The sequence below is a fragment of the Prionailurus bengalensis genome, chromosome A2 (genome assembly GCF_016509475.1).
Source record: "Prionailurus bengalensis isolate Pbe53 chromosome A2, Fcat_Pben_1.1_paternal_pri, whole genome shotgun sequence".
Classification (NCBI taxonomy): domain Eukaryota; kingdom Metazoa; phylum Chordata; class Mammalia; order Carnivora; family Felidae; genus Prionailurus; species Prionailurus bengalensis.
In genome coordinates this window covers 81,819,470-81,831,678 of record NC_057348.1, presented here as the reverse complement: position 1 = coordinate 81,831,678, position 12,209 = coordinate 81,819,470, and the positions used below count along the sequence as shown (strand labels likewise).

The 12,209-nt window shown below is 43.1% G+C and overlaps 1 protein-coding gene across 5 annotated transcripts in view; it reads left to right on the top strand.

The window, feature by feature from the left end:
- MAGI2 (membrane associated guanylate kinase, WW and PDZ domain containing 2) overlaps positions 1 to 12,209 on the top strand; it is a 1,357,364-nt gene that overhangs the window by 1,295,215 nt on the left and 49,940 nt on the right. The gene's annotated exons all lie outside the window — the stretch shown is intronic.

The following is a 12,209-nucleotide window of genomic DNA, read 5'->3' as shown; positions in this document are numbered from 1 at the left end:
GCTACTGCCACATTTTAATAGGTAGGACTGGAATTTTAAAACATCAGTTTGACTTTTCGGCAGAAATTGATACCATGCTCAGTCCCCATGGTTAGGCATGGAAGCATGAATCAGACTGACACGTTTCTCAATTCAGGCTTGATGTTACACTGTCACAGCCATGGTTAAGCATCTCTCCACCAAAGTCTTTTAAGCTAGCTCTCTGAATTTTTCCTGAAACATATTTTCCAACTGTTAAGGACCCTGCAGATTGCCATTGGGATTGGTATAACTCTAACGTGAAAGATAATATTTACTCACTAAGTGAGTTATTTGGCCTAATGCTAAACAATTCCTTACCAAATACTTTTATGCCCATATAAGTATTACACACACACACACACACACACACACACAATTGCAATTATTCTTTGAGGATGTCTTAAAAAACAGATGTTTTAAATGTATCATTTCTCTAAAGTGTCTGTCTCTCAAGGATGTTATGATCAGGGGAAGCCTGAATCAGAGCATAAAGGAGAAAGCTCCAATTTACTGGAAAAGGCGTAAAGCCATGGAACAGTTATAGGGAAGTCCAGTCCATTGACTATGGTTTAAATAGGTATAGATTTGTGTTTCTGACAAAAGAAAGGTATATGCTTACCATTTAATTTACTTTACCTAGTCTGTAATCCATGGAGGTGAGGAGACCTGAATCAACCAATTAACCAGTGTCACCAGCCAAAAACAAAAACACAAGAAGGCTCTTTGTGGTTTTTGTCCAGTCGCACCAACATCTATCAGGCTCTTTACTCAATGCTGGGATGTAAAGATTAATAAGAGAGCCTCTGCCTATATGCATTCACAAGTAAGTAGGAGTGACAGGGAGAAAACCAGGCAGAGGGGCAAGTATGAGTAGTATTGGCAAAGGAGTGATAAGAGTTCAAAGAAGGCAATATACTAAATCTGCTTAGCAGAGTCATAGAAGGTTCTACTTTACATTTTAGCCAGGACCCGAGTGACAAGTATGATTTCACCAGTGTGGGCAAGAGGTAAGGCTGTTCCAGGCAAAGGAAACAGTTTGACCGAAGTCAGGGAGTCATGTTGAGAACAGCTATCACATAGGCTAAATGAGAAAGGGGGGCCCTAAATAAAAGAACACAAAGGTGGGTTCAATGAGAAAGGGCCTTGTATGCCAAGCAGAGGAATTTGGATTTTATATAACCAGATGTCACTGAAAAATTGTTTGAATGAAATGGCGAAAATATCCGTATTTGGAAATATTCTTCGATACTGGATTTTATAAGAAACTGGAGACAGTTAAAATGCTATTGTGGAGGTTGAAACACATGATAATAAGACCAGACTTGGGGGAGTGATAGTGGAAATAGCACATTGTGAATAGATTCTGGAGATACTCCAGCCATTCCGTTGATGGAAGTAACAAAACTGGTGAACGATGAATATGAAAGAAGGGGCTCAGGGAGGAGGCTTGTGGCCCAGGGCTCACTGGAAGATTACACCTACAGGTGAAGGAGGAAATTTAAAAAGAAAGATAACGAGGTTACTTTTGGACTTGCTGAATTCTGGATGCCCAGAGGACTCTTACCAACAGGGTAGTTGGATAAGGCACTCAAGGGCCGGAGCACTGGGGGAGTCCCTAAGAGGACAGCGAGGGCCACAAATGGGCCTCTCTCAGAGGCCCCTCTGTGTACAGAGAGGAGAGTCCATGGGACATGGTCACATCCATGTGGTAAGTAAGAGATCAGGAGAGGACAATCCAAAAAGCAAGAAGAGAACCAAAGAGAAGAGTGGTGGGAGCCAGAGAGAGGGTTTCAGGAAAGCTACAGGGAGAATGACCCATTTTCTTGATGAAAAAGTGGTTGCTCTGCCCCAAGATGGGCTGGGAGCAGGGTTAGGAAAGGAGTGGGAAGGAGAAGGAGGAGGAGGAGGCAGGGACTGGAATCCACTTTACTGCCTGGTTTAACACAATGCTGGGTGCATAGCATTCAATAAATGGTAGTGATTTTGAGGGTTGTGGGTAGGAAACGCCTTCATGCACTACTCTCCATGGACCTCACCACAGAACTCCATGGACTTCCCCACAGGGTTCCCCACATTCTGGGCCACAATGGGAATCCACGAGTGAGATGGCAAATAACTAGATCTCCTACTCAGATCCAGTCATGGGTTTAAGGCCTGGTTTGTCTGGTTTGTTTTTTCAGAGGGCAGGGATAGGTAGGGTACAAAGATGAATGACACCATTTCTCCCCTAAGGGAACTATGTATATAGACCATGTTTAAGGAAAACATGGTGGGGGCACCTGGGTGGCTCAGTCGGTTAAGCATCCGACTTCAGCTCAGGTCACGATCTCGCGGTCCATGAGTTCGAGCCCCGCATCGGGCTCTGGGCTGATGGCTCAGAGCCTGGAGCCTGCTTCCGATTCTGTGTCTCCCTCTCTCTCTGCCCCTCCCCCGTTCATGCTCTGTCTCTCTCTGTCTCAAAAATAAAACGTTAAAAAAAATTTTTTTTTAAATAAAAAAAAAATAAGGAAAACATGGTGCTCACTGTTCACAAAAAAATATTCTTTGGGCGCTTGGGTGCCTCAGCCGGTTAAGCATCTGACCCTTGATCTCAGCTCAGATCTTAATTTTAGGGTTGTGAGTTCAAGCCCTGTGTTGGGCTCTATGCTGGGGGTGAAGCCTACTTAAAAAAAAAAATACTCTGTACTGGCACTCATTAAAGTCACTCTCAAATGTATTACATTCCTGGATTGATGTACAAAACATTTTAAAAACAAGCATGATCTGCTTAATTTCCCTTTCCAGGGACACATTTGCCCTTTGAAATCTGGATTCCATCATCAAGTTTCCAATGAAAGTGTCCCCTCAATGATCACCAGTCTTACCATGGTAACAAAGTCCAATGACTAATTCAATCCTTTATTCCCCTGGGACTCCCTAGAGTAGTTAACACTACTGATCAGTATATTAGCTGGATTTTCTCTTGCTGCTCTGATTGCCTCCCCAGGGTGTCCTTCAACACTCTTCCCATCCAGCAAGGCCCCTCCCCAGATTTTCCCTCAGGATCTCACTCCCCCCAGGGTTCCACCTGTCAAGACTGTGCAGATGACTCATTTCTGTTTTGTCATGTCTGGCTTCATTCCACAGCTCCACCCTGAGATTTCCCACTGCCTGCTAGACATTTCTAGCCAGATACCCACATTTGTGTATTCAAAATTATATTTATGATCTTTCCTCCTAAAAATACTCCTCTTGAATCACTTATTAATTAAGGGACCATCAATCCTCCTCATCACCCACCTCAAAACCATCTTGACTGCCTTCCCTATGTATATAAAGAGTTCCCAAGAGGGAGTGATTTTATGTCTCTCATTTCTCAAAATGGCTTTCTCTCCATTCCTATTGTTTAGGGCCACTCCACAAGGTTAAATAGCCCACCTGTTTTCTGTATTGCTCTGGCCAATCTTCCCAGCTCGATACCAGAGCAATAGAGCAATTGGTTGTCCTTAAGGACTTCCCCCCCCCCACCCCGCCCAAAGACCTTTTCCACAAACACACACACACACACACACCCTTAAATTAGGGCCAGAACCATCCCTGGTTTGGCTCCATCCAAATCAGTCTTGTCTCTCATCTCCCACAATATCCTATTTCATATCTGTGCTCCAGCTACACTGGAGTATTTGCCATTGCCCTATATTCCCACCTTCATGGGTGGGCACATGCTGATCCCATGTTTGAGAAACCCTTTTTCCAAATCATGTCCTCCTTTAAGAACCACACCAAAGGCTGCCCCCTCCATGAATCCTTCCCCATGTCCACCAATCAGAAGTAACATCCCAGTCCTCTGAAATCCCATAGCCCTTTATATCTCCCCTGTTCCCTCTTACTCTCTGTTTTACAACGTAATTATCAATATCCACCTACTTCCTCCCCTTTCTAGAATTCAAATACTGCTCATCACTCTGGATTATTAATATGGTGCTTTATAGAGTGAACAAGTGAGTGCATGAATGACTGTAAGTCTCGCAGTATCACAGTCATTATTCTGACAGCAGATCTCAATGTAAGCTTTTGTAGATGGTTGCAGAAGGCATAGGATGGTGTCCCAACTTTCCATTGACTGTCTCAACCTAAACCAGAAGTAGCACTTTGGTTGTTGTTTTCATAAATTCCCGCTTGTCTATTTTCTTATAGAAAACAAGAGTGGAGTTAACCACGGAGTTAATTCTCTGTTAAGAGTGGAGTGGAGGAAATCTGGCTGATTGAATGTTCCAGGCAATTATTTTTGGTTAATCTAAGTTATAATGTTTCTGTAAGGTGTTTTCTCTCAAACTGTAGTTCTGCCCTATGTTGGCATTACAACATAGGTCCCTCCCTCACCTCCAGGAGTTCTCTATCTCATGGGATAGCTGAAAATACTCTCTGGAACAAACACAAGACAGTGCAAACCCAAATGACAAGGGAGTTTGAGACGGGAGGGGGAAATAATGACCAGAATAGTCAGAAGGGATCCTTGAAGGAAGCCAGTCTTGAGATAACCCTTGAAGAACCAGAAGGTTTGGGATGAACAGAGTGGAGGGCAAAGGACACTACAAATAGAAACTGTAGGAGATGATTTTGATGCTAAGAAGCAAACTGATGTGGTTTGAAGTGTTGGGGTTCTAGCCAACAGCTAAGAAGGAATCCTTGAGATGTCTTCAGTGCAAAATGGTGGTTTTATTTTTTTTTTTTAATTTTTTTTTTCAACGTTTATTTATTTTTGGGACAGAAACAGACAGAGCATGAACGGGAGAGGGGCAGAGAGAGAGAGGGAGACACAGAATCGGAAACAGGCTCCAGGCTCTGAGCCATCAGCCCAGAGCCTGACGCGGGGCTCGAACTCACGGACCGTGAGATGGTGACCTGGCTGAAGTCGGGCGCTAAACCGACTGCGCCACCCAGGCGCCCCGAAAATGGTGGTTTTATTAAAGCACAGGGACAGGACTCATGGGCAGAAAGAGCTGCACTGGGGTTGTGAGGAGTGTTTGATTATATACTTGGGAGTTGGGGGAGGTAAAGACTAGGGGAAGTTTTCAAAAGGACTTTTTTTTTAAGTTTATTTATTTTGAGAGAGACAGAGACAGCATGAGTGGGGGAGGGGCAGAGAAAGAGAAGGAGAGAGAGAATCCCAAGCAGGTTCCACAGTGCCAGCGCAGGGCCCAATGCGGGGTTCAAACCCATGAAGCCCTGAGATCATGACCTGAGCCAAAACCAAGAGTCGGATGCTCAACTGACTGAGCCACCCAGGTGCCCCTCAAAAGGACTTTCATTTGCTAAAGTAGACTTATAGGATCCTGGAGGCCTAACTATTGATAGAAGTTTTTTTTTTTTTCTTGTAAATTACCAAGATAGTTACAAACTGATAGAGAACACAGTCATGTGGGACATGAGTCTATCAGTTAACCATTTGTTTTTCCTTTTCCTTTGTTCTTGGGCAGCCAGGAGTGCATGAGGAATGTCACATATCTCACCTTTGGTGGGGGTGGAAGTGGCTGTTAGAATATGCTTTGTCCTCAGCTTGCCTTTGTTTCCCACATCACAAACGACGAGAGTGCAGGGTAACCTTCTGAAAAGCAGAGGGAGTAGAAGTGCAAGAATTGTGAATGTGTGGAAGAGGCCAATATCTATAAACCAGTGGCAATGAGGAGGCACAGAAGATTCTTGAGCATCACACTGAGGGGACCAAAGAAGTATCTTAGGGGTGGTGGGGAACATTTTTGGAAAAGGTTTTCTTTTTCTTTTTTCTTTCTTTCTTTCTTTTTTTTTTTTTTTTTTTTTTTTTTTTTTTTTTTTTGGAAATAGTTTCAAACTCATGGCTACCCATTAGAAACAACTGGGGAACTTGTATTTAAAAATTACCTGTAGGGGCGCCTGGGTGGCGCAGTCGGTTAAGCGTCCGACTTCAGCCAGGTCACGATCTCGCGGTCCGTGAGTTCGAGCCCCGCGTCGGGCTCTGGGCTGATGGCTCAGAGCCTGGAGCCTGTTTCCGATTCTGTGTCTCCCTCTCTCTCTGCCCCTCCCCTGTTCATGCTCTGTCTCTCTCTGTCCCAATAATAAAAAAAAATAAAAAAAAATAAAAAATTACCTGTAGAGGCTTCTCCTCAGACCAATTAACCCATGAAGGTGAGGAATGATGGCCGTGGGTGGGAGTACAGGCTCAGGTACGATGTAATTTTTTTTAAGTGTGTCCCTGGTCAACACAATGAACAGCCAGAGTTGTGAATCACTGGTGGACCAGATAAGAAAGTAAATCAGATAAAGAGGCTATCACAGTAACTTAGAAATGCAGGGATGGGTCAATGAGGTGCTGAAAACAGTTGAAATGAAATATAGGAAGGTTGACAATATAAAGAACCTTGAAAGAAGAATCATTAAGACTTGGTGACTGATAGCATAAAAGGAATAAGAACTGGGGAGGCTTCAAAAGTCATCCCAAGTTAGGAGCCTAAGTATTTGGGAAGATGGAAGAGCAGCTGTGAGGAAAAAGAAATAGGAAAATTCAGAAATGATGTCATTAACAAGACAGGTGAGCTTTCAAGAATTACTTAACTTCTCAGGGCCTCAGTTTTCTTATCTGCACAATGACAGGGTCCTGTTACATGGCATCTTCAAGTACTAGCATTGAAAGTAATGTGAGTGAACTAATCTGAGGAGTGGCGGAGGCATGTGGGATTTTAAGAGATTCAAATAGTGATTCATAACAAGCAATTGCATCAGAATAGTGCATCTCTAGCATGTGAAACTCAAAGGGCAGTGGGAGTCCCCAGGGAAGAGCACAGAAAATTGGGGGTGAGAGGAAGGCCACGAACGGAGAAGAGAATAAGAATACAGAATTTTCCTCATTGCCTGCTCCAGGCTCTGTATCACCTCCCTGCTACCTTGTGACAGGTAGGCAGTGACACAGTGGCCACTGTCCCTCATAATCCCAACATTAACATATAGACACAGTCATCTTTTATAAGAGTACTTGGAGTTGTTTTCATACACTGGATTTTTCTGGAGAAAGACTGTCTCTTGTTAACATAGGGCCTTCAAAAAATAAATTGGGTCATTTTCTCATTCATTTTGAAAAGTCACTAACAGAGAAAGCAAGTAGCAGGAATTCTTAATATCTCTTTCTATATTCAAGATACCCCCTTTTTTTCATATAAAATGCCAGAAGGGAGAAAAATTATCTTTTCCAAGTGAAATACATCTGTTCAGTTGGCCTTTTCCCATTATTTCCATCAATAGCTTATTATCCCTGGGCACACAGCAATCAATACAGTAGCTTGTTTTCAAAGTGAAATATCAGGGGATGCCCACACCAAAAAAATCTCACTGCTTACTCAGCTTGTTAAGTGATTGTTGGTTGCCTTCAGAATGTCAAATACAGTAAAATTGAGTCCCAGTCTTTCTACAGCCAAAGCCATAGGGCGCCTATAACCTCTAGCTAGAAACCCCTGGTGCGACTATGGTTGGGCTACAGAGATGTACAAATGGCCCACAAGCATATGGTAAGATGCTTAACATCACTCATCAGCAGGGGAATGCAAATCAAAACCACAATGAAATATCACTTCACACCTGTCTGATGGCCACTATGAAAAAGAAAGGAAAAGAGTAAGCATTGGCAGAAAGGTAGAAAAATTAGAACCCTCATTCTGTTGGTGGGAATGTAAAATGTGCCGCCACTGTGGAAAATGGTGTGGAGATTCCTCAATAAAATTAAAAACAGAACTACCATATGACCCAGCAATCTTACTTCTGGGTATATATATCCAAAAGTATTGAAAATGGGATCTTGAAGAGATATTTGCACATCTGATGCGGTTTTGGAGGGCCGGTGGGGGTCCGGAGCCAATGGCCAAGAAGGAATTATTGAGATGTGTTTGGTGCAAAAAGGTGATTTTATTAAAGCACAGGGACAGGATCCCTAGGCAGAAAGAGCTGCACTGGGGTTGTGAGGAGTGACTGATAACATACTATGGAGTTGGGGGAGGTTAAGGCAAAAGAGAGGTTTCCAAAAGAACTTTTATATGCTAAAGAAGACTTTAGCTATTGTCTAATAGGAGGCCTAGCTATTGTCAAGCGAAGCTTGTTTTTCCTTCTGGCAAAGCATTAATGTTAAGACAGTAGGGAGACCTGGAGAAACGTTATACTCAGTATTTGTCAATGGGCTGCAGGTTCTAAAGAATTTAATTTTATTTACATTTTCTTCTTGCCTTTGTTCCCCACACCACTATGGAGGGGAGGGTGATGTTAGGGCTCCAGGAAACTGAGTCTATAGGTTTCTGGAAATTGCCTTTTTTCTTGTAAATCATTAAAACAGTTGCAAATTGATGGAGACTCATGTCCTGCATGACTGTGATCTCTATTGGTTAACCATTGGTTTTTCCCTTTCCTTTGTTCTTGGGCAACTAGGAGTCCCAGGAATGTCACACAGATCCCACCTGGGGGTGGAGAGGAAGTTGCTAAGCATGTGCTTTGCTCTCAGCTTGCCTTTGGCTCCCTCCACACACCCATGCTCTTTGCAGCAATCTTCACAATAGCCAAGAGGTGGAAGCAACTAAATGCCCATCAGGTGAATGGGTAAAGAAAATCTGTCACACACCGTGAATATTATTCAATCTTAAAAAGAAAGACCTTCTTTGGGGTGTCTGGGTGGCTCAGTCGGTTGAGCATCCGACTTCGGCTCAGGTCATGATCTCACAGTTTGTGGGTTCGAGCCCTGCGTCGGGCTCTGTGCTGACAGCTAGGAGCCTGGAGCCTGCTTCAGATTCTGTCTCCTTCTCTCTCTGCCCCTCCCCCACTTGTGCTCTGTCTTGCTCTGTCTCTCAAAAATAAATAAAAATGTAAAAAAGGAAGAAAGAAAGAAAGAAAGAAAGAAAGAAAGAAAGAAAGAAAGAAAAAGAAGAAAGAAAGACCTTCGACATGTTGTATGCTACATGAATTAACCTTCAGGACATTATGCTAAGTGGAATAAGCCTGTCACAAAAAGACATGATTCCACTTCTGTGAGGTATCTAAGTAGTCAAGTCTTAGAAGCAAAAAACAGAATGGTGGTTTCCAGGGATTGGGAGTAAGGGAGAAAGGGAGTTGTGTAATAGCTGTAGGGGTTTTGGTTGTGCAAGATGCGAAAGTTATAGAGATCTTTTGCACAACGACATGCATATAGTTAACACCACTGTACAGTACACTTAAAGTGGTTAAGATAGTCAATTTTATGTGCTTTTTACCACCTCAAAAGAGAAGAAAATGCCACCCGGCATTAGGAGAGCCAGCAGTTCTAAAGCTTTGGAGTTCAAAGCACCTCCTGAGCTTTATTTTGTAAATTGCACTGATGTTAGACAGCCCTTAGGGCAATTGGATGACAGGTGATGAGCTTCTTAAAGGAGCAAGCAGTAGGAGAGAGGTGCTCATTACCAGAAGCTTGGCGTTAGCATCCTTCTCTCTGACCGGGGTTCTGTTTGCTCTTCTAAAGTTGCTGTTTAGGTTCTTGCCTTTGTTTGGTTGATTTTGGAATGAGGACTTGGCTTTGGAGTCCCACCAGGGAGTAAAGAAGTAGGACTGCATATGTTAGAAAGGCAGTTCCTGAATCTGGTGATGGTTTACTTACTTATATTCCTTTGTATCCCACCTCTTTTCACAAAGGCTTCTTTGAGACAGTTGGTCAGGTCCGGTGGGGAGGAGGAATATCAGTTGTCCCCCCAGCTGAGCTAAGTAGGAGCTTGCAAAACAGACAAATACTATGAGAACACAATCCTGACCCCTCCCCACCCCCCCCACCCCCACAAGAAGTTCACTGACAAGAGAAAAGTGTCCCCCTTTGTTTTCATCAGAGGCCTCAGGTGGCAGGTGGTGGTGCTCAGGTGACAGGGGGTGTAAATGGAGATGCTCTGGGTTATTTAGTATTGCAAAATGTGATGTGAAGATCATAATATTCTTTGTGCCTTCCTGTGATCTTGTTTCTTATGCAAAAATTTGCTGGATTTATCTGTCTTACCTGTCTCATAGTTCTTTAGCTACTAGATCACTTATCAAGCCCAGAGCCACATACTAACCCCCTGAGAGAACTGTTTGCCTCCTGAGGACAGACACCAGGTCTGCCAGCTCAGGTGTCACAGGCTTTACACCCAGTGGTGCCTTGGACTGCATTGTATGAGCAAGTGGATGGATGGATGGATGGATGGATAGAAAGGAAATAGCAGAGTCAAGACCTGCCCTCCAAAAGGTTATGGTGTACTAGGAAAAAGAGAAAAAGAAAACCTGTGACTGAAGGAACTTAAAAATAATTTTGGCACAGGGGTGCCTGGGTGGCTGAGTTGGTTGGGCGACCAACTTCGGCTCAGGTCATGGTCTCACAGTTTGTGAGTTCAAGCCCCACATCAGGCTCTGTGCTGACAGCTCAAAGCCTGCTCCGGATTCTGTGTCTCCCACTCATGCTCGCTCGCTCTCTCTCTCTCAAAAATAAATAAAACATTAAAAAATTTAAAAAATAATTGAGGCACATAGAACACAGTAGATACACTCAAATGAAGAGGGGCACCAGTAGAGTAAGCTGAGGCTGGGCAGAGGAGTGGGGGAGACTTCTTTAAGAAAGAATTCCTACCCTTCCAGTCTTCAGCATTGCAGGATGAAAATTAACTTCTTTTAACCAACCACAGCATCTTTTGCCTCGATCTATATTGAACTGCTTCATTTAAATATGTATATTTACTGTGTAAATTGCATTCTAAGAATGAACCACCATATTCAATGAGTAGACCTGGTTTGCTCCATTTAAGAGAAGGTGCAAAATAAATTCAGTTCATAAAAGAAAGTGGTATTGGATCCAGCTGATTCTGAGGTAGATCTCACGGGAGTAGGAGCGTGCTTGAAAATCACAAAGCTAGAACTAAGCCTTTAATACTTCACAGCAAGCTCCAAGTTCAGTTTGGACTGCTGAACAGAAGGCAACAAAATCCAGTCAATTATTTTCACCTCTATTTCCTAGCAAAGAGTAAACAATTTTCAGCTGAATTTTTTTTCTGATTTAGCCTTTTTATCATTCTTCTCCTCCATCTGATCTTTCTGCAATCCACCGACCCCAGAAAATGGATGCCTCCACCTTGAAACAAGGAAAGAACACACAGCAGAGGAAGGGAGCCCATGAGAGTGAGGGAGAACAGCCTTAAACATCAGTTCCTGCCAGAGACCTGAGAGGAGAAAATACAAGGATTGATTAGATTTTCCTGAATTCCTGCTTAGCAGATTCCTCCTGAGAGAAAGCATTTAGGGGCCTTAGCTTCACTCTTGGATCTCCCAATAGACACACATTCTCCTGGCAGGTACGTGGCCTGTCCGTCCTCATGGGTCCCAACCCCCTTTGAAGGCCAACATGACAAGGAAAGGGGAAGGAAGGACAGAGAAGGGACCCCTCCCCCCAGTAACCTCAGTCAGAGGATGCTGCAAACCTGGGACACCTTCTGTATTAAGGGTCTCCTCATCAACTGCTCAGAGAGCTGTCTGAAAGGCTAAAGTTCTGGAATGAGCTCCCCAAACAAGAATTAAGAAAGAATGTGTCTTAAATCTCGGTTTTGACAATGTTCCTACTGTCATTCTGTGGTTGCATTGGTTCTCAAATGATGCCCTAATGGGAGCTCTTTTTTGAGATAACTTGTACTGAGTTTAACAAATTAATACATGTTATAGAAGATCTCAAAAACAGAAATAATCAAGAAGGAAAAGGTAACCATTTTATTTTGGAACCTGCTTTTTTTCATTTGACAATATTTTTAGACTGCTGGGAAATTAAATATCCTTCTATACATCATTTTGCATGACTCCCTAGTACATTGTTATATAGACCTATCATTTAACCTATCCCCTATTTAGACTTCTCTTATTTTTGTGATTTTTCCACTATTATGAAAAATGCTACCAAAAAATATCCTTGTCTGTGTATCTTCCCCTATATCTTTGATTATTTCCTTAGGGAAACCTTTGAAAAGCAAAAACGCGGGGTCGAAGAGTATCTGCATTCTCATGGGAAGATGGTCAAAGTCAGGGTAGTCATCTTTGGGACCTACCCTTGAGTGAGGAAGTAAAATTGTTATTAAAGTGTCTTTTCCAATAGTCAGAGGCTATGAGCTCTGGCAGAGGCCATGTGGTCTAATAAAAAGTGTAGAGACTTGAGAGTTAGCGTG